This window comes from Lepisosteus platostomus, chromosome 8 (assembly GCF_059453375.1).
Source record: "Lepisosteus platostomus isolate fLepPlt1 chromosome 8, fLepPlt1.hap1, whole genome shotgun sequence".
In the NCBI taxonomy this organism is placed as follows: domain Eukaryota; kingdom Metazoa; phylum Chordata; class Actinopteri; order Semionotiformes; family Lepisosteidae; genus Lepisosteus; species Lepisosteus platostomus.
Genome location: NC_142618.1, coordinates 46,584,761 through 46,610,391, shown reverse-complemented (window position 1 = coordinate 46,610,391; position 25,631 = coordinate 46,584,761). Strand labels below are relative to the sequence as shown.

General features: G+C 35.5%; 1 long non-coding RNA gene across 1 annotated transcript in view; it reads right to left on the bottom strand.

The window, feature by feature from the left end:
• Positions 1 to 768: 768 nt before the first annotated feature.
• The window catches only part of LOC148657440 (uncharacterized), a 30,197-nt gene continuing 5,334 nt past the window's right edge, over positions 769 to 25,631 (bottom strand). Inside the window, exons 3-4 of the long non-coding RNA XR_015940968.1 lie at positions 10,297 to 10,403; positions 769 to 6,389 (exon numbers count right to left, since the gene is read on the bottom strand). This is a non-coding gene — a long non-coding RNA (uncharacterized LOC148657440). The remainder of the gene's footprint in view (positions 6,390 to 10,296; positions 10,404 to 25,631) is intronic.

The following is a 25,631-nucleotide window of genomic DNA, read 5'->3' as shown; positions in this document are numbered from 1 at the left end:
TGTGGATTCTTTACCAACCATCCCCAAACTTTAACAAACTTCCCCGAACTCTTGGAACTTGATGCACAGTGTTGCTGAAGCATGTCTCCTCTCTGTTAGGTCTTTTTATATCCCAGGAAAACAGAATCCTTTCCAAGGCTTCTGTATATCTGAAGGCAGCAAAAATGTGTTTTTGTTGGATTTTCTATAAAGTAATGTTTCAGAGGAGTGAACAAAATTTGGGCCACATGTTTTCAGAAATTCAATTCTTTATTTATAACTACTATGGATTTGTCATAGTTTACATTTGTCCCTTGGGAAATTTACATTTTTGAAAACCAAAGAGGAGCATCTCTTAAGCTACAGTTAGAAACTGAGTTTACCAAGAAGATACCACTAGATGGTGTTATGATGCATGAAATGGCCGAAAAACATCTACTTGTTTTTTTTCAAGGAATCTTGGCATTACTCTTTTTGCCTTATCTCATAAAAAATTCCTATAGCTCAAAATTCACTTTGTTAGAATTTATTAGACAGTAACTTTTAATGTGAAAAAAATGATAAGCAAAGAAGTACATGAAGCAGTTTTTGTGGCTCATACTGTATAGTAAGAAGATATCTCCTTTTACATTTTTATACAAATCAGTTGAACATTATGGTGAATGTAATTTGTCAAACACCAGATTCATGTAATTGGTCACGAAGATTTGTAGTCTGCAGATGTGACATAATTCCAGTTTCTCTCCATATACAGTAGATATACAATTGAACATTCTGCTTTAGGAAAAATTATTTTTCTATTTTTAATTCAACGTTATTTGGAACACAATATACAATTATTTACAGGATAGGATAAATGCTGTCATCACAATTCCAGAAAAAGAAGCAATTGTCGATGTTTTGAAAAACAGCACCATACATCACCAAGTACATACAACCTTGACAGTAATGAGCCTGTATTTTTTTCTAACCATTTCTCATGTCCTGACAAGATTTTAAACAAGGTATTCTATGTCAAACAGGCAGCAGCTTCAGGAACAGACCCCTCTGTCAATGCAAACTGATATTCTTAAAAGTGTGTGTGAGATCCTAAGCTTGAAAACTTGTCAAGAAGTTACTTCTTGTGCTCTGGAAAACTGGTTATGTATGAAGCATGACCCTTGCTACTTGCTCTTTAAACTTGCGTTGGTCATGGGTTTTTGTCATGATTTCCAAACACACTGGTAATGTCACTTTGTCTTTGATAAGAGCTATGCTGATTCCATGTTTGCTTTGCACAACATATTAAGATCTGTCTGTCTAAAAAGTTATAACTTAATTTAGTCCAGAGGTCTCAATCTCAGTTCCTGGAGGACCTCCCATCTCTTGGAATTTGTTCCACCCATGTTCTCAGTTACACAGTCATTATTTAATTAGTTGTATTACTGTAATACCTCTATAACTGTAATACCTCTAAGCAGGCTCTGAGGACGATTTATAGGTAACTGTACCTTTAATACAGCTAATGCAATTTGTAATCAATTGTAAAAGCCTATATATGTCCAATTAAGAAAATTATCAGGTGAATTGCTTAATTGACCACCTATAGTATGTTGGAACAAACTTGGGAAGAAAAAAAATATAGCCTGACATTGAATGTAAATCTTTTTTTTTAATTTCCATTGTAGCTTCTACAGTGATTGCTAATCAATGATATTTTGGTGACACGATATATTATAGACTTTACTATGAAGCTGTTTTACTATACTAGAATGTACATCAAGATCACACTTAAGATCAGATGTCTTTATTATATTAAACTTAACTCTAAAACGCAGAGAGCACTGATGCACTTTTAATCTTAGTGTCACTTTATTCACCTGGTTTACAAACATTACAAAGGGGCTCAGCTGGTTGTGAGTCAAGTTCATCCCTATGTTACAGATTATATTACACCATACAAAGTCATATTGAAACAACGGATGCTTTTTAGAATCCTGTGTTAAGGAAATGACAAGTCTGCACATGCAAAGGTGGTGTTTGGTTACTTATAAATAACACATTTCCAGTTTTACAAGAGCATCTGTGGGACACATTTTGTGGAAGTGTACCACATAATGGTACTGCTTTTGATGATGCTTTAGAGATCTAATGGAAGAGCATTCCTTTAATCCACATGCAATACATTTGCCAATCCTCTTGCATACTTTCATTTCAGGTAATGTTGGACTTTGGGTAAGGATCGCTTTTTTGGGGATACTTGACTTACATGTGACCCATCAAATATGACTTCAATCACAAGAAGCAAACAGTATGATCAAATTATATCATAAATGACAGAAGCAACTATCTAATAATTATCTTGAATTTGGGTTTATGCATAATAATAATAATAATAATAATAATAATAATAATAATAATAATAATAATAATAACAACAATAATAATAATAATAATAATAATAATAACTGTATTAAGAGTTTGTGTTTGTTTTCCCAATTTTTGAAAATTTCTGGTCCATGTCTTTACATCCTCCACAGTTTAGTTCTGTAAATGCTGATAGTTCTTAATTTATCAATTTGGAATTATTCAGTACTTACGCATCCTACACTGATTTCCAGTTAGTTTGAATTCTTAGGTTCTGGCATATGGTTTAAATGGTTCTATTTCCATCAAACCATTTATTAAACTGCTTTATTCAGTACTGAGTCTCCATGAAATGGACAAACACAGACACTTGCACCAGAACCACATGTACAGAAACCAATTAACCTCCCAGTATGTCTTTGGACTGTGGGACAAAACCTCAGCCCCTGGAGGAAACCCATACAAACACGGGGAGAACATACTGTACAAACTCCAAACAGATAGCACCTCAGGAATTGAACCAGGGGTCCCAGCACTACAAGGCAAACGACTGCACCATCCTAGGTTCTGTTTCCTTAGACCTGAAATTAATAGAGGAGTTTCTATCTTGTTGTGCCCTCTTTGTACTCAGCTAATGCTGTTTTGCTGATTTTTACTATGACTAGGGTATAATCTGTGGATATACTGTACATGTTTTTTTAAATGTATGCCAAGGTTATGCCAAGACAATGCCAAGTTCTACCATAATATATACAAAATTCAGTCTATGACTATTTTTAATACTCTATTTTAAAACTGTTTCTTTAACTTGGCTTTCTATCGGGTATGAATGATTATTTTATGTAATTTTGTTGGAATTACTTAATAAGTCCTGAATTCTCTATCATTGTTAATGTTTTTCCTAGCTTGTAATGATTAAACCTGGTAAATACTGCCAAAAAATCAACACTACATCACAGCAGAATAAAGGAAACATGAGGAAAGTTGGTAAACAACTGTTTTCTAGTTTTTTGGGATCGGACAAATCAAACCCGGGAAAAAGAAATAACAAAGGGATAAAGTTCTAAATAAAATCAAATTACCAATCACTAATTTTTCTTAGTGACCTGGAAATGAGTACAATAAAAAAGTTTAAAGTCAGCAAACATAGGTTAGCTTTGCAGATCTATAGTCAGGTCTCTTTTCCACTCTTCTAGATATAGTTTTCTAATATATTCCCTGTCAACAACAATGGAAGTGCAGTCTGTACTGTACCTCACTGCATGCAGCATAGACAATTAATACATACTGTAAAACAGTACTTATCCCCAGCTGTTCAGATTGATCCAGAATAACTAGCTGTTTACACATTTAGAAGGTTGATGTGATCCAGTTATTTAAGTGACACCTAGTTTTTTTTTTTAAATGGTAAAATGCCCTGAAGGTTTTCAAGTTTAATTGTGAAGGTTGCTGCCCAAGACTTACAATTGGACTAATTGTGCTGTAAATATGAGACTGTTTTCTCAAGTGTTACTGTAGCTCTAACAGAAGAAAGCTTACAGATGCCTGTCATGAATGGTGCTAGGAAAGGACAGTATTAGGAAAGTTACTTCAAAATAATAATCCACTACAATTTACAAGCAAAATTGCATGTACTGTACTGTACTACAAGCCTTCCAGCTAGTATAGAGAGAGTATTGATTGTATAATATTTCTTAGCTACATTTCATGGTTTAGGCAGAATAACAAATAATACAGATAAACAGACTTACAAGACTTAAATTAAAAACAAGTTGACTAATCAATCACCTGTTTATGACATGGAATACTGACATAGGCTCCTACTATGGAAATACAACAAAAGATAACGCCAATTTCACTGCCAGTCTTATTACCTGTCTTTTAAAGGAACTGTTACAGACAGAAACTACAGAAAAGCAAAGAGAATTCAGAAATCTGTTATTTAAGATACTACATTCCACTACCGTAATCCACCTTAATATAAATGTGCCATAAGATTGCCAATGCAACTAAATGCAACCATTAACAATTATGAAGTCAGTTAAACCTGATACAATACATATGAGCTCAAAACGCATTGAAGCTTGACTTGCCTGGACTATGCTGTATCAGACAATTGTTGCTGTATCATATATGATTGTGCTATTCTGGACAGTGGTTGTTAGTGGCTGCTATATAATCTATAAATTGGTCACTTACAAGCATGTGTTTGTAAAATCTGTGGTACAAATAACAAGAACACCGAACTTGCTTATTGCAGAAGCAACAATACTCTGGTGGATCTTTCTTAAACTCAAAGTTAGTGATATAATTTTTATAATGCTGTGACCAGAATATACGTGGTATTCTAAGTGAGGTCTATTCTAAGGTTGATGTTTTTGTCCCAGTTGCTCTGAAGCATCAGTAACCATTTTGTTAAGTTCTGCACCAGTTTTTGATGCAAATACTGTACATTGCTGCATTGAATTTACTTTACTTCCTCGTGATCCACTAGAAAGTTTTCAAAAATAGTTATCCTGAGCACTTATTTTATCTCAATTATTTTTAGATAATATATAAATGTATTGCTGGTCAAGGTAATACTTCAGGATTTGTGGTTGGAGAACTGTCAACCCTTGTCTAGTTCAGTGTCTCCAACTGCAGATAAGAGCATGTCCACTTTAATGTTGATAAGCTTGATATACTGTATAGTAGATACTGTAATTAAAGCCTTGTTTTCAAGAAGTTATAATGCAATTAGAAGTATAAGCCAAAATTAAAAAAATTAAAAAAACAAACAAAAATTAAATAAGTACTTTACAATACAGCATTTCATATTCTCCCCAATTACTTCTAAATTCAGTTTCTCTTCTTCTCCATATGTTTTCAGTTTCTATCCCCACCCTTCATAATCAGAGGTGTCTGTGCATAGTGGCATTGCACATAAGATGCCCATTATTTTTGGATGCACCTTTCAATAGGAACATCTCCTTGCGTGACCTGTATTTAAGTTATACATGCACTTTAATTTGTGGTTGTGTAGCTGTTTTAATTATAAGTTAATATAATTACATATGTACTGTACATACCTTTGTAAATACAAACCTATGGTTATTACTCACATCTAATGGGATACTGCTTGCACGCGTCTTCTGAAGATATACAACTGATCCATTTGGTCTGATTATGTAGTGTATAAGCCTTTTATCATGTATTTTATTTTGGTGTCAAGATTACCTTTTTTACTTTTACATTTATAAAGCACCGAGACAAAACATGCTGCCATTTATTTCAATATTGTACATAACAAACATTGTTTGCTGTCACAAAAAGTGTTTGTGAATGAGACTTATATAAATGTATTAAATTTGGTGTGTAAGAAATTAAACCACTAGATATTGCATTTATTAGTTATTGCATTGCAAAACTGTCTTTTTGGTAAAAGCATATTAAAATACTTTAATGAAGTCTTAAATAATAAAAAAAACACAGATCTAGCATTTAAAAATATATCAAGTCCATTTTTCATCATTAAGAACACAGTTCCTTACACTTCTTGTTGGCCCCTGCAGAGATTTTATATTTTTTGTAACATCCCACTGTGGTTATGAGGAGACATCATTCCAAACGAACTTTCCCCTCTCTGAAATGACCAGATTTTTTAGCTCTGTTGCTTGATCTACAGTGCGTCAAACACATCTGTTAACAATGATTGGATGTTGTCCTTGGTAAGGTCTCTCCTCAGTTTTTCCTCACTGTTTTTCAGATATAGAAATAGTCCATGTGTCATGGATTGCTTTTTGACTTGTGTGTGAAGTGGGGGATATACAAAAACAGAGTCTTTTCCATGAACATGACAGATGATCTCTTTTTAATAGAATCCAACATCTTTTTTTCTAGCACTTTCTAGAAAAGACAGACCACATTTTTACTTCATGTCTTCGGTACCTCGAGTAGAATGAACCATGTGGGCCTTGAGGAACCAGTAACTTAGGGCTAAACACAGTTTTTTTTTATTTTTGGAGTTGAGTGTTGAGACTGGAGGCTGTTGGAGGCTTGGTACTGTACACAGGTCTGTCTAAGAGCTGCAGAGTGCAAGGCAAAAACATGGTCAGTCGCATATTTAATAGACATTTCAGCATATTTAAAGGGGAACTGCAGGCCCAATTTCTCAGACCAGTTATTAAATGTCGGTAACAAAATAAATTCACTGGAGGTATAGAAAAATTGTGCAAATTTCAAATTAAGCACAAATTTGTGAAAATTGTGAAACTAACGTCATGTCGCCATGCTGTTGCAAACCCCTGGCCATGGGCTAGAACATGAACTCCCACAAATCGTGAAGCGGCTCTTCCTGCTCACTAGTCACTGTAATAACTTATGTAATCTGATGTACGAGCAAGTAAGTACAGGTTGTGCAACAGAGATTTCAGTGCAGAAATTTTTCAATGCAGGCAGAGTTAACAGGTAAGTTCAATTTATCGGCAAAACCTTCTGGGAGTCAAGAGTAATATTTTTATTGAATTAAGAGACGTATTCACAAACCTGCTTGTTTACAATGTAGCCTGGATGGCACTGAATATTTTGTTGCTTTGTTCTGAATCGTAGAATATGCCACTGCACATTCCTGATAATTTTGATGATAAACCTGATAATTGTGATGTAAATTGTAGGTTGTACAAGGTAATGTGTACATTTTACTTTATTGTGGTTTGAAATGCACTCATCCAATGCTGATTCTTACCCTGAAATATATATATTAAAAAATAGCGTTGCAATTCCCCTTTAAATCATATTGAGGTACTGTAAATGTTAGTATATTAATGCTACAAGATATAGGTAAAACAACAGAGGATGTTTTTCAACCTGTTTTATTTTGGACATGTTAAAGTAAACCTGGCCAAACACCACATGTGATTTTTGATGACAGTGTACTTTCGTAGCCACATGACCATACACAGCTGTGGGAACTCAGCTGGAATGTAACATAAATACACTGTTGTGGACTTGTGGCTAATTGTTAGTGCAGATGTACTTAAAGTTACTGTATAGTAGGTCTGAGATATAAAGTGATCAACAAGTACATGTATTGTATGGCTATAACATTTGTTAACTATAGTGTTTAATGGTTGGACAAATGATGGTGGCTGATATAATTAAATACCTAATTTAAAATGTAGGAGGAAGAGAGAAATACAACTAGTAAAATTGTCACATTTTCAACTATGTTTTTTATTTTTCTGTTCAAAATGGTTAAAATAGAAAATACACCACTGCAGATAAATACAAATGCTTTCCAGGCACTTTTTTAAATAATTACCTTCGACTTCACCTCCACATTTTGAAACATTTCTTCTAATTACAGATTTAACAAGTTAAGATTAAAATGCACTGAAAGGTGAAATACACCAATATTTGGTCTACAATGGAAACCAAACTGTTCTTTACAGGCACATGAACAGAGCACAGTATACAGTATATACAGTAAGCACTCACACATAAGGCTGTCTTATTCATTTTCATTTTTGGCTTTTTCATTTCTATAAACAATCAATATACAGTAACTTCATCCATCCATTTTCTAACCCCTTCATTCAGTTCAGTGTCATAGGGGAGCCAGAACCTATCCAGTCAAGCAAAGGGCACAAGGTTGGGTTATGCCCTGAACTGGATGCCAGTCTATTGCAGGGCAGACACAAAGACACCGACATGCACACACTCACAACTGGGTCAATTTTTCCAGAAGCTAATTAACCTACCAGTATGTTTTTGATCTGTGGAAAGAAACCAGATTTAAATCCAGGGCTCCAGCACTGTAAGGCAGCAATGCTAACCACTGCACCTCTGTGCTGCCTTCTACGGTATAAGTTCATATTGTATGTTCATTTACATATTGTATGTTCATTTATTTGACACCTGAAGAAGGCTCCACGACCGAAACGTTGTGTTCTCTTTCTTCTTTTTTTCAGCATGGATTAAACCTATTACTTGTTCCTTTGCAGCCTACGCATGCTGACGCAGCTACCCACCTGAATTTGTATTTAGGTATAATTAAATCCTGGTGAAACACATCAAAAGCAAGGCTACAGAAATGGACAATTTAATACTTGGTCATTTAACTAATACTTATGAGGTTTATCTTGCATAGGAGATGGCACAAACAAATGATCTTGGTTATAAGTAAGACATTAAATTTAAATTTAATTTTTTAATAACATTTTTAGATTTAGAACCCTCATTTTAACTATCTGTAAGGTTAGTAATTGGTCATTGTTTTTGCTGTTTTTGCCAAGTCATTATTTTGATGGCCACTGTGTGAGTATAGCATACAGTGCCCTGCATAAGTATTGGGTCAGTGAAGTTAAACTTTCTATTTTTGTTGTATACACAAGCAATTCATATATAAGATGAAAAGAATAATATGAGACAAAAGTACAGAATGTCACCTTTTATTTCCGGGAATTCCTGTGCATTCACTATAAGCTTTAAAGTTATAGAATAATACTGCTTTTTGTGTTCCATTTTAGATTAGCATAAGTATTTCGACAAATTAAATTATAGTAGTATAAAACTTAGGATTTGGTTGCAAATCCTTTGCACGCAATAACTGCATCAAGCCTGTGACTCACTGATACCACAAAACTCTTGGTTTGTTCTTTTGAGATGATTTGCCAAGCCATTTTCAGTTCCTGTTTTTTTCTTGGGTGGTTTCCGACTTGTCTCCTTTTCTGCGAGCGAAATGCATGCTCGATCGCATTTAAATCAGGAGACTGACTTGGTCAGGTCTAAAACGTTCTTCTTTTTAAAATCCTGATGAACTCCTTGGTTATGTAGGCAGTGTGTTTTGGCACATTGTCTTGCTGCATGATGAACAACTGGCAGAAAAGATGTTTCTGTACAATTCTGCACAGCGAAACAAGTCATTTTGCTGCGACAATCATCAGTTACATCATTAGTAAAGATGAGTGAGCCAGGTCCGTGCATGTTCATGCCATAACACTGCCTCCACCATGTTGCACAGATTAAGTGTTGCTTTGGATCATCTGCAGTTCTCCACACTTTCACCTTGCCATCACTTTGTTTTATCTTTGTCTCATCTGTCCATGACGCTTTGTTCCAGAACGCTACTGGCTCATCTCTGTACTTTGTAGCAAACTGTAATCTGGCCATTCTATTTTTGGTGCTGATGAGAGGTTTGCATCTTGCAGTACAGGCTTTATAATTCGGAATACAAAGTCTTCTGTGAACAGCAGATTGTGATATCTTCACCCCTGCACTGTGGAGGCTGTTGGTCATTTCAACGACAGTTGTTTTAATGTTCTTCTTCACAGCTGTGATCATTTTTCTATCATCAACTGCAGTTGTTTTCCTCAGCCAACGTGGTCGTTGCTGATTGCTAATTACATCTGTGGTTTCTTTCTTTTTCCAGCATATTCTAAACCGTTATTTTTCGCTATGCCCAGTTTCTGTGCTATGGTTCTTATTGAATTATTCTTTTCTTTCAGCATCGAAAGTGCTTGCTTTTCTCTCACAGTTTTCTTTATGTGGGATTTGGCCTACAGCCTCCAAACGCATACCCCAAAGGGAGGAACAAGGGCTACATCCAACACTACACATTTACAGCTCTTTTATGTGGGCACAATCAATGCAACAGAAAATACCTGACCAATAAAAACACCTGGCAGCCACTTGCCCCAAAACCTATGCTCATCTGAAATGGAGGATTGAACACAAAAGCTGCTACTATTCTAAAACAGAACAGCATACTGTTCAAGCACAAATATACACAGAAATAAAAGAATGACATTCTGTTCTTTTGCCTCATATTCATATCTTCTTCTCAAATCTGAATTGCTTCTTTCATATTCACTGCGTATCTTCTGAGTGAATATTTACCATACTTGTCAAATTCTGCCATCGTCTGCACGTGACTGCATACGCATGCATTCCCCATGCATACTTGTGGCTTTGTTTGCATTGGCAGCTACTCACATGACAAACTGTACAAGAGGATCAAAGACACCTGCAGTGATCAGGCCGTCCGTTTGTCCCACCATCCATCTGTCAGCTTCTTGGTCAATTCCAAGGTCTGTGCAGTTCTGCGCCCACATGCAAGCAATCCAAACAGAGAAATGGAACTGAAAGCAATGTTACTGAATATTACTCAGAATGGTGAGCATAATGGTAAGTTCTTAAAGAAAACATCTAACAATTTGCCTTAAACATTCACTTTTTAAAATTGTCCGGTTTATAATATCAGTGCCTGTTCACTCCTTAGATAAGTGAAATAGAATCTAGAATCTGAAAAGCATTAATCACAACATCATAAATGAATATATTTTTGCTGATTTTTTTAAAGGCCCAATATCAATTACACTAATGAAGATATAGAACCTCTGCTTTTAGAGGGTGATGGAGATGAATTTAATATCACTTGGTTCTGAATACTCTGGACAGGGAAGACAGCCAGGTAGAAGTTAATATGAAAAAGGATTTAAATGTGTACATTTCATAGTTTTAATGGATCGATGACTATTGATGGGAGTGTGCTACAAACCACCCAACTCACAGCCATACACCCAACAGATGTAATAACTTAATTCTTAAATGACTAAATCTTTGTCATACAATGCAATCAGATGTGCATCATACTGTATGTAGCCAGTAAGAAATCCTACAATAGGGGGATTTAAATTTTCCTCACGTAGATTGGGATGCCAACTGGGAGCACAAAGACTGAAATGGAAATGTTGATATGGTGAATAAATATCAGAGCACCAGCATCAGAAAGTGCTCATTCTGATGTTCCATCACGTTGGATCATGTATCCAAGCTAGAGTGAGAAAGGTAGAAATAAGAGACTCATTGTGGAAAATTGTGACCACAGTTTTATGGCTAGACAGGCAGGGCATAATGGAAAGGACTGTGAATTAAAAAAAAAATAGTTTAGGAGAAAAGGATTATGGTATATAAGATAAAGAATCCGTTGAGAGACCATGACTGCATTTTAAAAATGACAAACTTCAGACGTATGAATAACTCATACCTAGAGCTAATGTTTCACAGTCTAGAAAAATAACAAAAATTAGTATTAGAAGATCTCAAAGACACAAATGAGTCTGTTCAGAAATTAAATGAATAGCATGCAACTCAGTTCCGCATTATTAGCATATTAAAGGATGGTGTTTTAAAGAGTCTAGGAGAACTTCAGACAATACCAGATGGTATTTAACCATGCACAAAAAAGGGAAATTATTCACAGACCACTCACTAAGATATGTTAAATTACTCTAAGGTCAAGGGATGGTATTACTCATTGGAAAATAATGAATTACTGATTAATCAGCTTTACCTTAATTACATATAAAGCTAAAAAAATAAATGCAAGAATCAAATTAGAAAAGCACCTAAACAAAAACTCTTCTAAGAAATAGAAAATGTGGTTTTTAGAAACAGTAAATTATTCCTTACCTGCTAGATTTCTTTTAGCAAATAGCTCCATATGATAGGAAATATTTTGATGCCCAGAAAGCTTTTGATTTAGGCTTTTCAAGAAAGAACATTGCTCAAACTAATGATGGCAATAAGCAATACAAGGTCTTATGCCACAGTGAAACAGAATCAGTTCAATAAGAACATAATCATTAGTGGGGTACCACAGGGATCAGTACTAGGATTACTGTTTTTCTCAGACTGTCATATACTTAATAAATGGTCCAAACTACTCATGATAAAAAATGTAAGGTGGTAAACAGTGTAAAAGTAGCATAAGCAACCAAAGTAATTCCATGTTTGAAAGAAATGTCATACTCAGAAAGACTACTGTATATAGTGAATATACAGTACTGTATTTAGTTTGGGATAGAGAATATTAAGTGTTTCAGTTTTTTTTTAAATCCTGAAAGCCATTGTCCGAGACAGCTCAGGTGACTTCTTCAAGATCATAAGCAACAGAACTGCGACACGAGTAGAAAATAATTTAAAAAACAGGAGTCACTTCTGTAGATGATGGATTGTGGGAACGTGGAACCAACCAGCTTATCATGTAGTTGAATTGACTTTGTTTGATCATTTCAGAAGCAGATAATCATTCAGATTTTATCTGATGTACAAGCTCAAAAGAACCAAATGGCCTCAGCTTATTTACATCCATTTTTATGTTCCTGGGATCCTTAGTAGCATCAAACGTGAGAGTGAGTTTGGGAGTTGTAATGTTTTGAAAACGCTTTTTAAAAATCTCTATATGATTACGTTTTTTCTCTATACTGCTTTATATTTGCATATGAGAAGATCAGAATGGCTACACATGAGACAAGGCCATTCTGCCCAACATGCACATTTGGTTCTGTTTTAGTCACATACTGTACAGGTAACTAAAAATGGCCATACTAGGAACATCATCATCACCAAAAAAAAAACAATTTAGAATGGAAGTTTTTGTGGGAGGGGCAGGGGGTGTAGAAGGGTGCATTGGACCCATCAAAAACTCACAAATGATGGGATAAACATGCATATTCTATACAGGCAGGTGCCTAAAATTGGAATCTCATCGCAGATTCTATTGTTGTCAATCGATCACTGTTTATGATGGAATGTTGGCTTTTCCTGTTTAATCTGATAAAATAAGCAAATTTGATTGACATATTGATAGAACAAGCTGATCGATTTTGGAGAGGGATGAGTCCTCTATATTGTATATATGGTACTATTTAATATGCCTGTATTGTAACTATTATATATGCATTGTTTTTTCAGCTTTCTGCAAGTGTTCATTTCAAAGAAGAAATGGGCCAACTTTCAGCTCTTTCCATTTTCCAGGTCAACCAATAACACCATTTTTTCATTTTGGAATCCTAGGGGAAATACAACAGTAGCCCATATGTGTTTTCTGACAGCAATGAAAAGAGAAAAAGGTGTCTGGCTTATATCCAAGACCAAGCTTGGCAAACTGCTAGTTTCCAGGTCTAGCTGGGCTGTGAAAAAAACATATCAGCATGAATCTAAAGGGGGAAATCTTGAAGTAACAAGATATTCTAACACTTACTTCAGCAGTCTGATCCCATAGAATGCTCTCATGAAAATATGATATCATTCTTTGAATTTTATTTCCTAAGGTTTTCCTTAATTTCACAGCAGCTTCACTGGGACACTTTACAGCTCAGTTTGTCTAAACTACTTAGTTATGCTTTTGTTTGCGTTGTGTTAAACATTTCTTTTCTAGTACACTTCATTATCAGATACCTGATCTGGTCGAGCATAGATCTGCCAAGTGCGCCCCATGGTTTCCCAGGTGAGTAACAGGATATTTTTAGTAGGCTATAAAATATTTCTTAGGGATTTAACATGACTAGTTGTAACCCTTTTAGGATCACATGTTTCCAGCTAAAGTCATACTATTCACATTCACACCTGGTTAGTTTTTGAAGTCTACATTGTCTTTCAACCACGAATAATGATCTGTCTGTGTCTGTGAAACATCCTTATAAGTAAGTAAAATGTACAGGCATCCTCTGTTTGCCTGTAAACCACCTCACACATTCGTTACCATCTGCTCTTACTAATGATGTGTAAAAGTGACTATTCATCTGGTACTGCAGTTTTCTTAGTATCACACTTATGCTACTCTTCCCTGTATAGTGATTCATCTTAGTGATGACGTAACAGTTTAGAGCTGAGCTCACATCTAAGTGACTTATCCTTCTGGAAAAATAGATGTTGAGATGAAGACACATGCAGTACTTAATAATATATCAGTCTATTTGCATGAATGTTTGAATGGAATGAACATGCCCAAATGACACATGCTATGAAAATACAAACTGATACATGGATTTACTTAATTTTCACATATTTAAAGGATCTTTGACACTTTTAATTTATGTTTTTCTCCTGTCTCTATGATTTCAAACTCCCACTGCAGAAGAGTTTGATCCACTTCAGATGAGATGAGATGCAGGCTCTTATATATTATATAAGTCAGCTGAAGGAAATTGATTTTTTAAAGCTTGTTACCTGTGAGGTACTGTAATTCACACCACAAAAAAGAAATACTGTGCTTTCAATACATTTTGTAAATGCTAATTGGATCAAATTACCATGGACAACAAGTTCTTACCGCTGGGGTCTCCATAAAGGGTTCCTGGAGAGCCTAGTGTCTTTTGGTTGTTTTATTCAAGCATTCAGTTGCACAGTCTGTTTAATTAACTACATAACTCCAATAGGCTCCATGGTATCTTAGAGGCAAGAGTCCCTTTACTTAAGTGAATGTTTTGACAGTAAAAGACCTTACAAAATGGTATGGTATGTATAGAACTAAAAAATAAACAATTAAGTTAATGGTTTTATTGACTATTCTGGTTGGAGCAGAAACCAGACAGACACTAGGTGCTTCAGGAATGGAATGTAAGACTCCTGTCTTACCTGTTTCCAAGAGTTCTGATAAAGGCTTCACTAAAACATGTGCTCAGGTTAGGAATAAAAACGTGAATTTTTCCAAACGTGTCTTAAATCCAAACTATGGAATGTCCACAGAATATAAAAATAAATTAATTCCTTAAACATGAATAACAATTAAAAATTATTCAGAGAGAGATTAATATTCTCTTTTGGTTTACTGTTACCAAAACTGAAGTTATTAAAGAATTTGATCTAAAAAAGTTCCTGGACTTTCCTTGGCACAACAAAGTGGCTCAAGCCATTAGTTGGACTGTGAGGGGAATTTTGCTTCCCCCTCTAATTAGCAACTGCACTCTGTCAAATCACTGCTGTGATCTGCATTACCAGCACATTTGGGTTATATAATCCCTGTAGCGCTACTGAAGGAAATTAAGACAGCTTGCTTGAAAAGTATTGTCATTGTAGGATGCTGAAGTATGAAGTAGCATGATTCAGCTTTCAAAAAATGTAAAACTAGTTTTCACATGTTACTTTCAGCTAAGTGGCATATTTAATGCTTTCTGTGCTTCTCCTCCTTGGGAACGTAGCTTTGGAAAAGGCAACTCTTGTATTTAATTAGAAGCCTGACAGTGAGATCTTTTTTTAGCTATAAAGGGAAATCGCTCTTGAAGTGAGTCATCTAAAAGAGAAGGGGGTGGCATCCCTCATGCGAGAAAAGCGAGGGATTCCACCCACCTTTCAATCAGCTAACTTCACTAAAATGCCATCTGATTCAGTACTAACGCTGTGATCAGCAGTAGTTCAGTGTGCAAAAGGATAATCACCAGAGGGGATGCCAGTTCAGTTCTTGGTAATGAACAAGGTGAAAAAGTTATGTTACATACAATAAAATTATTTCACTCACTGCAACTAATACAGTATCTCATCTCTTTATATATACAGTACAGTGCATACAGTATGTGAGTATCAAATATGTATGCCTTAGACCTTACTCACAGAAGATAAATACTTAAGAAGAAAAAGATATTAGGTGGGGCTGGTGGGGACAACAGCATTACTTATGTCTCTTCACTCTAATTACTAAAGTCATCTTTTGATTGTAATAATAATTATAATAATAATTGCTTACACTTATATAGCGCTTTTCTGGACACTCCACTCAAAGCGCTTTACAGGTAATGGGGACTCCCCTCCACCACCACCAATGTGCACCATCCACCTGGATGATGCGACGGCAGCCATAGTGCGCGAGAACGCTCACCGCACATCAGATATCAGTGGGGAGGAGAGCAGAGTAATGTAGCCAATTCATAGAGGGGGATTATTAGGAGGCCATGATTGGTAAGGGCCAATGGGAAATTTGGCCAGGACGCCGGGGTTACACCCCTACTTTTCGAGAAACACCCTGGGATTTTTAATGACCACAGAGAGTCAGGACCTCGGTTTTACGTCTCATCCGAAGGACGGCACCTGTTTACAGTATAGTGTCCCCATCACTATACTGGGGCATTAGGACCCACATGGTGCAGTCTTGTAAAGATACACAGCTGTAGAAAGCTTTTATATTTTGTGCTCTAAACCAAGGATACTTACAATAAAATGCTGCCTTCTCAGAATGTATAATTGCTTCCTCTAGACATCGTGCGTAGTATCATTTTGGTGCTGAATGCAATCTCTTTGAGGATGCATAGATGTTAATAATTCATATATTTGAGAAATGAAGAGTAATGTGGTTTTCATTCCAAATACTCCATATGGTCAAAATTATGTAAACACCTGTAAACTTTACTGAAACCCTACTAAGAATTTAAAGGCATATTTGAACCATTAACACATGCAAAAGTAATTGATTTTCATAACTTTTGATATGTTCAGCTGACATATTACCTCAGTTATGTCAATAAAACTACAAACTGGTTAAAAACAATGCCCATTCTCATCCCAACTCTAGATAGCTAAAATGAACTGAAATGGAATTGTAAAGAAAATTGGCCAAGGAACAAAAAACAGAAAAATACTAACTAACCTGTCTGACGTTCTAGGCTAATGATTTTGCAAAAATGTGCAAATAAATATATGGAAACCAAATGGAGTAGAAGAAAGCGAAAATGGATTAACCTTTGAAAAAAGCAGACTTTTTACAAAATGATATACAGTATTGGCAGGAGATACAGTACTTGCAAAGGTAGACAGATCTTATAGCAAACAAGACAGGTATTGTACTAAGTGTTAAAGATAGTCTTGTTATACTCCTGTTTCATATTCCATATCAAGCTTATCTCTAAGTGCCTGATCTTCACACCCCAGATAAGTTCTAAACCAACTGGTTATCCCCATTATAGTCCCATCATTTGCAATAATAATAATAATTTTTATTCTGTTGTTCAGATATTGGTAACAATATCAAAATAAATCTGTGAAAACAGATGTAGTTTCTAAAAAGCATCACTGTTGTGCCTTGCTCTTATTCCCCCTGTAGAATTGTATTATACCCTCATTAAGCCAGAAAGTGTGTTTCGGTCCTCACAACCCAAGAAAGATATTTATCCTTTGGAAAGACACCAAAGAAAGACAGGAAGATTTATCCTGGAAATGAAGGGCATCCGATATGAAGATAGACCTTAATTAGAATCAGTCTCTTCAGGGGGGGGGGGGGGTTGATTAAATCCTTTAAATTTTAAACTGCTGTACATGGGAAACTACTTTCTTCTGCAAAGTAATCAATATCCAGAACAGTGTTCCAAGTTAAGTTAAAACTGAAGGAAGTTAGTGAGCTTGGGTGGTTTTGCTCTTTATCAACTGTTTTTCTCATTCTTAGATCTGAACACATACATGCAAACATATTTGTAGTGCAACAAATTTTGTTTCCTTTCAAAGAATGCACAAAATTAAACCAAATAAAATATATGGCATGTACAGTACATGCATGATCAATACTTGATTTTAAATGGGGATAAGACAATTTTCCAAGTGTAAAACTGTAAAAAAATAGATTCATTTTAAGAAAAGAAAATGTTAAAAACAAAGGTTTTTAAAAATAATCATGTGTTATACATTCAACATACTGTAAGAGGAGGCCAATAAGCTCATCTTGATCACTGTATTTCATTTTGATAATATCTTATTGATCCAAGGATTACATACAGTATATCCATTTTTTGAATGGATTTTAAAAATGCACCTGGACCATTTTCCCAGAAACCTTAAGACATTTCAAAATACATTAAATATATTAACTATTTCCTTTGATTTACAATTCTATGTGTGCCTTTTCACATTCCAAAAAGGTTTTTGATGATTTATAAATGTCATAATGCACGTCACCAGTGGACAGAGCTTCAGTCTTCTCGTATACATCATGGCACTTCACATCAGTGACTCTGACCTCTGATCTATGGCTTTAGCATATGGTTGGTTGTCTTTAAAAAGAAAAATGAAAATGAAAAAAAGAGAGCTCTTTACTGCAAAGTGAGGGGCTATATCATTTTATTTCATTTTGCATTGTGAAAATTTATGTAGTGTAGCTGTCACTGTTTCCTCAGTGGATGTTTGTCAGGGAGATACCCTGGGGCTATGGAGTCTGACCCCAGAGCTGGGAGCCCCTGTCCATTCCAGAGGTTAGAACCCCAATAACCTCAGAGAGCAGCCCCCTCCAGGGGATCTCAAGCTGTGAACACAGAAGCATTTGCACAGCAGTTTCTCTAGACTCTAAAAGACCCGCATTTTAACCCGCATTTCACTTCTCAGTTTGTTTGGACATAGCCCCCTGTAAGGGCACTGAAGTTACACTTTCTTTGCACACTGACATATTTTCATCTTCAGACATAATGTCATTCTACAATACTTTCAGCATCAAAAGAAACATCAGTTACACATGCAACAAATTCACAAAGCTTTAGCAGGAAAATAACATAACCTGTGGTAGGTTGACATTTATTGAAGAGACATGACATAGGTAAATTCATTACTTGATAAGCATTTGTTATCAACCCTGTTGATTAATGGGGGGCTACTGTGAAAGTCACAGGATAGAAGAGAGTGTGGCCACCACAGGAAGCAACACAAGCTGTACATCTGAGACACGTCCCTTGCACTATGTTGCACATGCTGTCTTGTATGATTCTGAGTATAGAGTAAAGTATGGATAAGCATGTACCAGTTTCACTGGTCTCTGAGCCCTAGATGAAACATGTCATTTCATCTTATCCATAAATCCCTGATGGGGTCTGGCAAGAAGGACACACTTTACACAATTATTACATTCTCATCTTGCAAAAAAAGAACATAAAGCATGTTCAGTTCTGCTGGGATGTTGCCACATCAGAATAGCCAGCAGGAAGGGTAGCACATGTGATCCCTGGATTTGATCAATTTTGCAATGTGCAGTCAGGTTGCAATCTATCACTTAAAGTGACTTTCTACAGCAATTAGACATTCTTTTCCAGACCATCACACTTGGCCCTTAGTCTTGATAAGCTTTCATGATCTGTGGTCTCATAGATTGTGGCCTACCATTAATAGACTGCGTTTGGCTGTAAAGTATCGCCAACTTAGAAATTGCTGACTCTGAACACCCCGGTCAGCAATGGTGTGCTGATTTAATCCATTCGCTAACATAAAGATGACATAAGGAGGCAACTAATCACAACAACACCACAGACGTTTTAATCAGTATATAGTACTAAAACCATATACTGTATATCAGTCCTCTGAAAATAAACAGTATATACAAAAATAAACTGAGAAGTTTGTTCCGATGTTAACTATATATTTACCTGCACCAACATGCATGATCTCTTTCATATTAACCACATAAACAGAGATCCAGGATGTATCCTGCCTTGTGCCTATTACTCGCTGGGATAGGCTCCAGCCCTCCCATGACCCTGTATTAGATAAAGCGATAGGAATATGCATCAATGGATCGATGTAAGCTTCAGAAAATGCAATTAATGTAAACTCAAAATGAGACTGTGGATATGTTATACTTCGTCTAGTTCCTAAGAAATGTGGTAATATAATCATTCAGGAAATTATGTTACAAAACTGATTTTTAGTATAGTTTTTGCAAAGGTGAGAATTTTGCTATCAGTGTCCTGGAGATGGTGCTTTTTTTTAGTAGTATACAATGCAACTTTGCCTATTTTATGACTAAAACATCATCTGGAATTGCTGGAATTTTAAAGAGAATCATTTTGGTGCTAAAATGAATGGAAATTACTATATTATTTCAAATTTAATATGTATGTATGTGTCTGTGAGTCTGTGGGCTTTGGGTGGGTACTCTGTTATTTATTACCTGCCAAAGACATTCTGGTTTGATTTGAATGACTATTGAAAATTCTCCCAACCTCTTTTGATATATAACAACTTCAAGACAATAGTGACCTTGAAACGACTGTATATCTACGTGCACTAGTGCACTTTTTGTAGTAACTGTGGTCCCCAACCTGAAATGTTAGTATGTCAGTAGTTCTATGATGTTGTTTGTTTTTATCTTTTCCACTGTCTTCTTTACAAGATACCAAAGATTTTCAGTAATGGTTGTACTGTTTTTCTTTTCGTGCTTATAACCATTTCTTCTCAATTATTCTGGCTTCCTTCAAGAAATAACATGAGATCCTTAAGTCAATCGCCAACTACCTACCAAAACAATCTACATAGGCTGAACTGAACGGTGTCCTCTCATATGTAACCTCTCAACTTCCCGATTCTTGAAAATACAAGCGAATAAAGACCCCTTGCTCTCAGTACTCTTTCTGAATTGTCTTTGGTCATTTCTAAAAGGAACCTGGCCGTAGCTCAGATGTCATTTCTTTAGAATGTAACTGAATACCAAATTCAATACAATGTATAATGGCATCAGGGGCTCAGTTGAACAAAGCAGTTTTAAATTCAATGAAATATATCATTGACTAAAAGGTAAAGTGCATGCCAGAGTTCATGCTGGGTTTTGCAGTTAACTGGACTAGGGAGCACATGACCCACTCACACCACCCCTGGGAACAGGATGCCAATCACATACAGGGATTACCACTTATACAACTGGGAGGACAGGAACAATTGGATATCTTGTTCAGTACCTTGTTCAATGGTATTGTTCAACAGCAGTGTCTATAGTGGAAACCTGAACACATGTTGTAACCTGGCAGTTATGGACTTACCCACTATACTATGCCTCCTCCATAACATCTAGCTTTTGGTAATGATTTAATACTGGTCTACAAAAACTTAATACATTTTCTCATGGTCTTCCTCTCAGACATCTTTCAGAGTTGTAAAAAAAGCCAAGGCTGTTCTGGTTAATTTGTTATCGCTGCCGACAGCTCAAAGCTGATAAGCTTGTGTTTTTGAATGATGTCTGAATTGAGTTCGAAAATTCATAAATAAAACAGAAAGAAGAAAATAAACTGCTGAGTTTGCTGAAAAAAAGCAAGCACCTAATAAAAACCAAATGCCAAAAGGAAATCTGTCTGTTTAAAGGACAGAAAGGAATTGCAGAAATGGCTTTTCTTTTCAGCACAATAGTATATAACTTTCAAAACTATATAACTAAGCCTACATGCCATACTGTACAGTATATCATAAAATAAAGAAAAAAGGAAGGTATATGCAACCAGGAAAAAGTACCAGTCCCTTCGGTTTTAGTAGAAGCCAGACAGTGAGAGCGAGGCACAGATAGAAATTTCAGAAAAACATGAGAGAAATCACTTAAGAGAAATCTTAAAAAGTGAAGAGATTTATTTTTACATTAAAAAAGACACAGTGTCATTCTGCCTACTATCTTATTCAGAGGTAAATCTTTCACTTCCTCTTGGTGCTTTCTGCATCATTTACCCTGAGTCACATGAACCATGAGGACCTATTCTCTTCTCTATCGCAGTGCTTGAATCAGCAATGATCTCCATTTTGTCATCTGTCTTGTCTGGGTTGTAAAAATGCTCTGACATAATGCAGGGGAAAAACGTGCACGCATGTTTTTTAATGGGGCTGAGTCATACAGGGAGCATATTGTGTGCGTGTGAGTTGTAACTGGGCTTCCTTGAGGAACGCTAATTGCTTTCTTACAGACATCACTGCATTCACTTTACAGGACACAGCTGTAGAGAAAAGTCTTATTTTTCACATTTGATAAAATGTATACTATCTGAATTACCATTTCTGGACTAAGTGTGTTGTGTGTAGTATTTGGTCAGAATGCTATCATACATTTATAAAGTTAACCATTTGTGCATTCAACAATTGATATATTCAAAATAAGAAAACATCCAGATATTTGCCAAAGTAAAATATCTTTTCAGATTCCACTTTTACTGGCACACCGGTGATGTGGATATATTTATTGAAAATTAATATCTATTAATATTGAATATTACATAGTTTATTTCTATAAATTGTAGTACACATTATTCATCTGATTAAACCAACAAAGACATTTGAAGATTGTGATATTCATCTCCAATGGCTGTTTATTAAGGATTGTAAACTAATGGGTTAATTAGCAGCTCAGCTGTGAAATAATAATCGTTGTGTAATTGGTCTTGTTGAACTGCTGCATTGTAAGAGGTTGGACTGTGAGAAATTATCGTTAGCTTTTTGGGGGTGTAATTTATATTGTATCTAACTTATTACTAACAAGTGCTTTGAGAAGCCACCTTTAAAGCTGCTATATAAAATAAAGTGTATTATCATTATTATTAGGCATATTTCTAAAATGTATTTCAATCATATGTTTCTCAAAAGCATATATGAAAACAACAGACAAAAATTATCTTTACAGATATGGTACAGAAACCAAATTTTAAAACTTATTTGAAGAATATTGTTATGCAGACTGTTGAGCTCCTAAGTGCTGACAATTTAGTATGAAAGATTCTTTCAAGACCTCTCTTGTATAAAATAATGGCCAAGGCCTCTACAATCGTTTAGGAAACAAGTCATTCTTAATAGGTAATGTGTCTGTTTTCTTGCTATAAATCTTTTTTTATCGATTTATAAAATATTCATTTAATATTATTAATAGAACTTTGAAATCAGAGCATTAGACTCTAGATCTCACAATATTAATCTCAATAAGAAAAATTGTTGTCGACTAAGAAATCACTTAAAGTCTTTCTGAGGATGACTTACTTTACTTACTGAAGTTCTATTGGTAAATCAGGTTTGTAGTGAGAATCTAGAGCTAATCAAGAGCATCACTAATTGGTCCCTTCAATTACAATTTTAGTCTGATTGAAAACAGAAAAAGGCAGATGAACCCAGCACTTCAAGTGTATAAATTATCATTTGACCAGGTTTTTTCTCTGTGTAGAAAGTGGTGGAATCAATGGCTTTATTATGTCTGACATTAAAAAAATGAATGGTTTAATAAACTTTAAATGTTCTTAATGATTTAACAGTTAACATGTGTGTGCTTTTGCTAGGTTCACAGTAGGTAAGAATTGTTCTTTAATTCAGATTGTCATGTTTTTTCATTCAATTGTTCTAAAACAAAAGAAACATTTAAGAATGGGAAAAAAATACTTGCAATACATGCTTCCTAAATTTGTGAAGATTGTTTTCCTCTTTTGTATCTTTTTTTAAATACAGTACATTATTTTTTAATTAGATCATACATACACTATATATTGTTAGGTACGAGATCTATCCATCCATCCAACACAGTTGGCAACAAGAGCAAGACAGGATACACCCTGGACGAGACCACAGTCCATCACAGGACACACACAGGCACAGACCAGCACACACTCACACCTGGATCACTTTTCCAGGTGCCAGTATGTCTTTGTACTGTGGGAGGAAACCGGGAAACCTGGAGGAAAACCATATGTACACAGGGACAACATACAAACTCCACACAGACAGCACCCCAGGACTTTATCCCAGGGTCTCACCACTGCGAGGCTGGTTATCCAAAGCACCATTGTGCCGCACCTTAGATATAATATATATATATATTAAATTGTATTTTAGGATCAATTCTCATAGCACACAAAATGCCACGAAGTGCAGACAAACTATATTTTTACTCATTCATGTTATTTGGTCTATAATTGTAAACAATCCCATTGACAAGTTCCTGTCTGAAGACTACTGCTGCATTTGGCTTCACCATGTAAAGCTTCTGTGGCAGAGCTAATTCAGCACAGTTGTATAGAAATTTGGCAAACATGCAAGTTAACAGGGAAATCCAAGGCTTTTACTCATTTAAAATTACTGAGTTTATTTTCAGAGATCCAATAAAAAGTAATGCATTACTCTGACCCATTGTTAAAAATGTTTTTCTCACTAATCAAGCATTTCTGAGAGCAGCAGAATGAGATCATTTCATTAATTAGCAGTAAAAAGTGGCATGTACTGTATTTGTAGCTGCATTATGTCACATTCGGCTAGCTCAAAATAGCATCAGATAACATATCTGATACTATATTATCTTAATAAAAAAGTATCAGTTATGAGATCAAAATGTTTTAATCATTTCACCACCCACCCTATCTAGCACAAACAGCAGGATAGCCACAGTGATGCTTCACGGTTAGAAAAAGTGAATCATTTAGCAAATGTTCCCCCTCCTAAAATTGTGAGGACTTAAGTTCTGAGCACGTCCTCCATTCCAGCACTACATCATTCTGTCCTGCCTCCAGGGCAATTCAGCACTAACTATACTTTAGAGATAGTTTGCCCCCTTGTGGGAAAAAAAAAAACATGGTTGTCCCTTCCAACTATTTTTAATCAACGAGCTTCCAAAAATATTAATTTGGTCAGGCAAAACTTTAGTAATGCCTTCTAGCTCAACTGTAAGTTTTTCATAAAAAAAAAAACTTGTAAAATCTGATAATACAGCAATGCTAGAAACGAAATAGGGAAGTCATGGTGATGTTTGTAAGATAGTAGATGGAAAACAACATTATAGTGAAAATAATACTGTATATGCATATCTACCATAATGAAATTTATCTGTGTTTGCTTATGGCTGCAAGTTAGAAAATGGGTTTAGCTGGCACTATGAACCACAGAATTTTGTTCTAAGCACTCATAAGATAAGAGACAGGGGGGAAATCATTATAGACAGACAAATTTAGTTCATTCTACTGAAAAGGAAGGCCAGTGTTCAGAAATTGCTCTGAAGATATGAGAGAAATAGATCTAGCTACTACCAGTCATGGGGGAATCCTCATGTAGTTCTGCAAGACTGTTGCAGGTATTATCCTAATAAGATAAGGCTGAAATGTAGATATTTTGAGAGGAGATGAATAAATCAGGCCAAATAATCTGAGAAGTGTGTGGGGGGGTAAAATTTGGTATGATAAGTACAGGATGTAAAAATTACTAAAATAAGGCCTTTAAACAAATTTCACATGACAGTTCAGATTAGACAGAACCACCTCTCGCCTTTCCAAAAAGTAATCTTGCATTACATTGTTCATGTGTTAATGTTATATAATTGTCTACATTTGATCATTCAGATCTTCTTCAAAAAAGTTATTTTGTCAACTTTTTCCTACAAGAGAAGAATAATGTTTTAGCTTGAGTCCAATGCAGAACTTTTTTTTTTCTCGAGATGTGGGATGTAAGCAGTCCTACCAATATTTGCCCTTAAAGGTCTCCACCTCTATATGACTGAGCTGCAACTGTATTTTTCCTCCTCATTTTTTTCCCCTTTAGGCCAACATTAATAACAGAGCTCACACCCATGCCAACGAGGAGTCACACTGCATCTGCAGGCCTACTCTGAGTCCCAGGATGATGAGAGTGATGGGATCACCACTCACATCCCTCCAGATCGAAAGCAGGCCAACACTAGTAATATTAAGCCATCTGTCTGTACTAATCAGCTACAACAGCTGCAATACTGAGGGCTGACAAGAAAATGGGGAATATGCAGGAAAAAATAACATAATATAAATAACATCCCACTTCTTCAAAATATT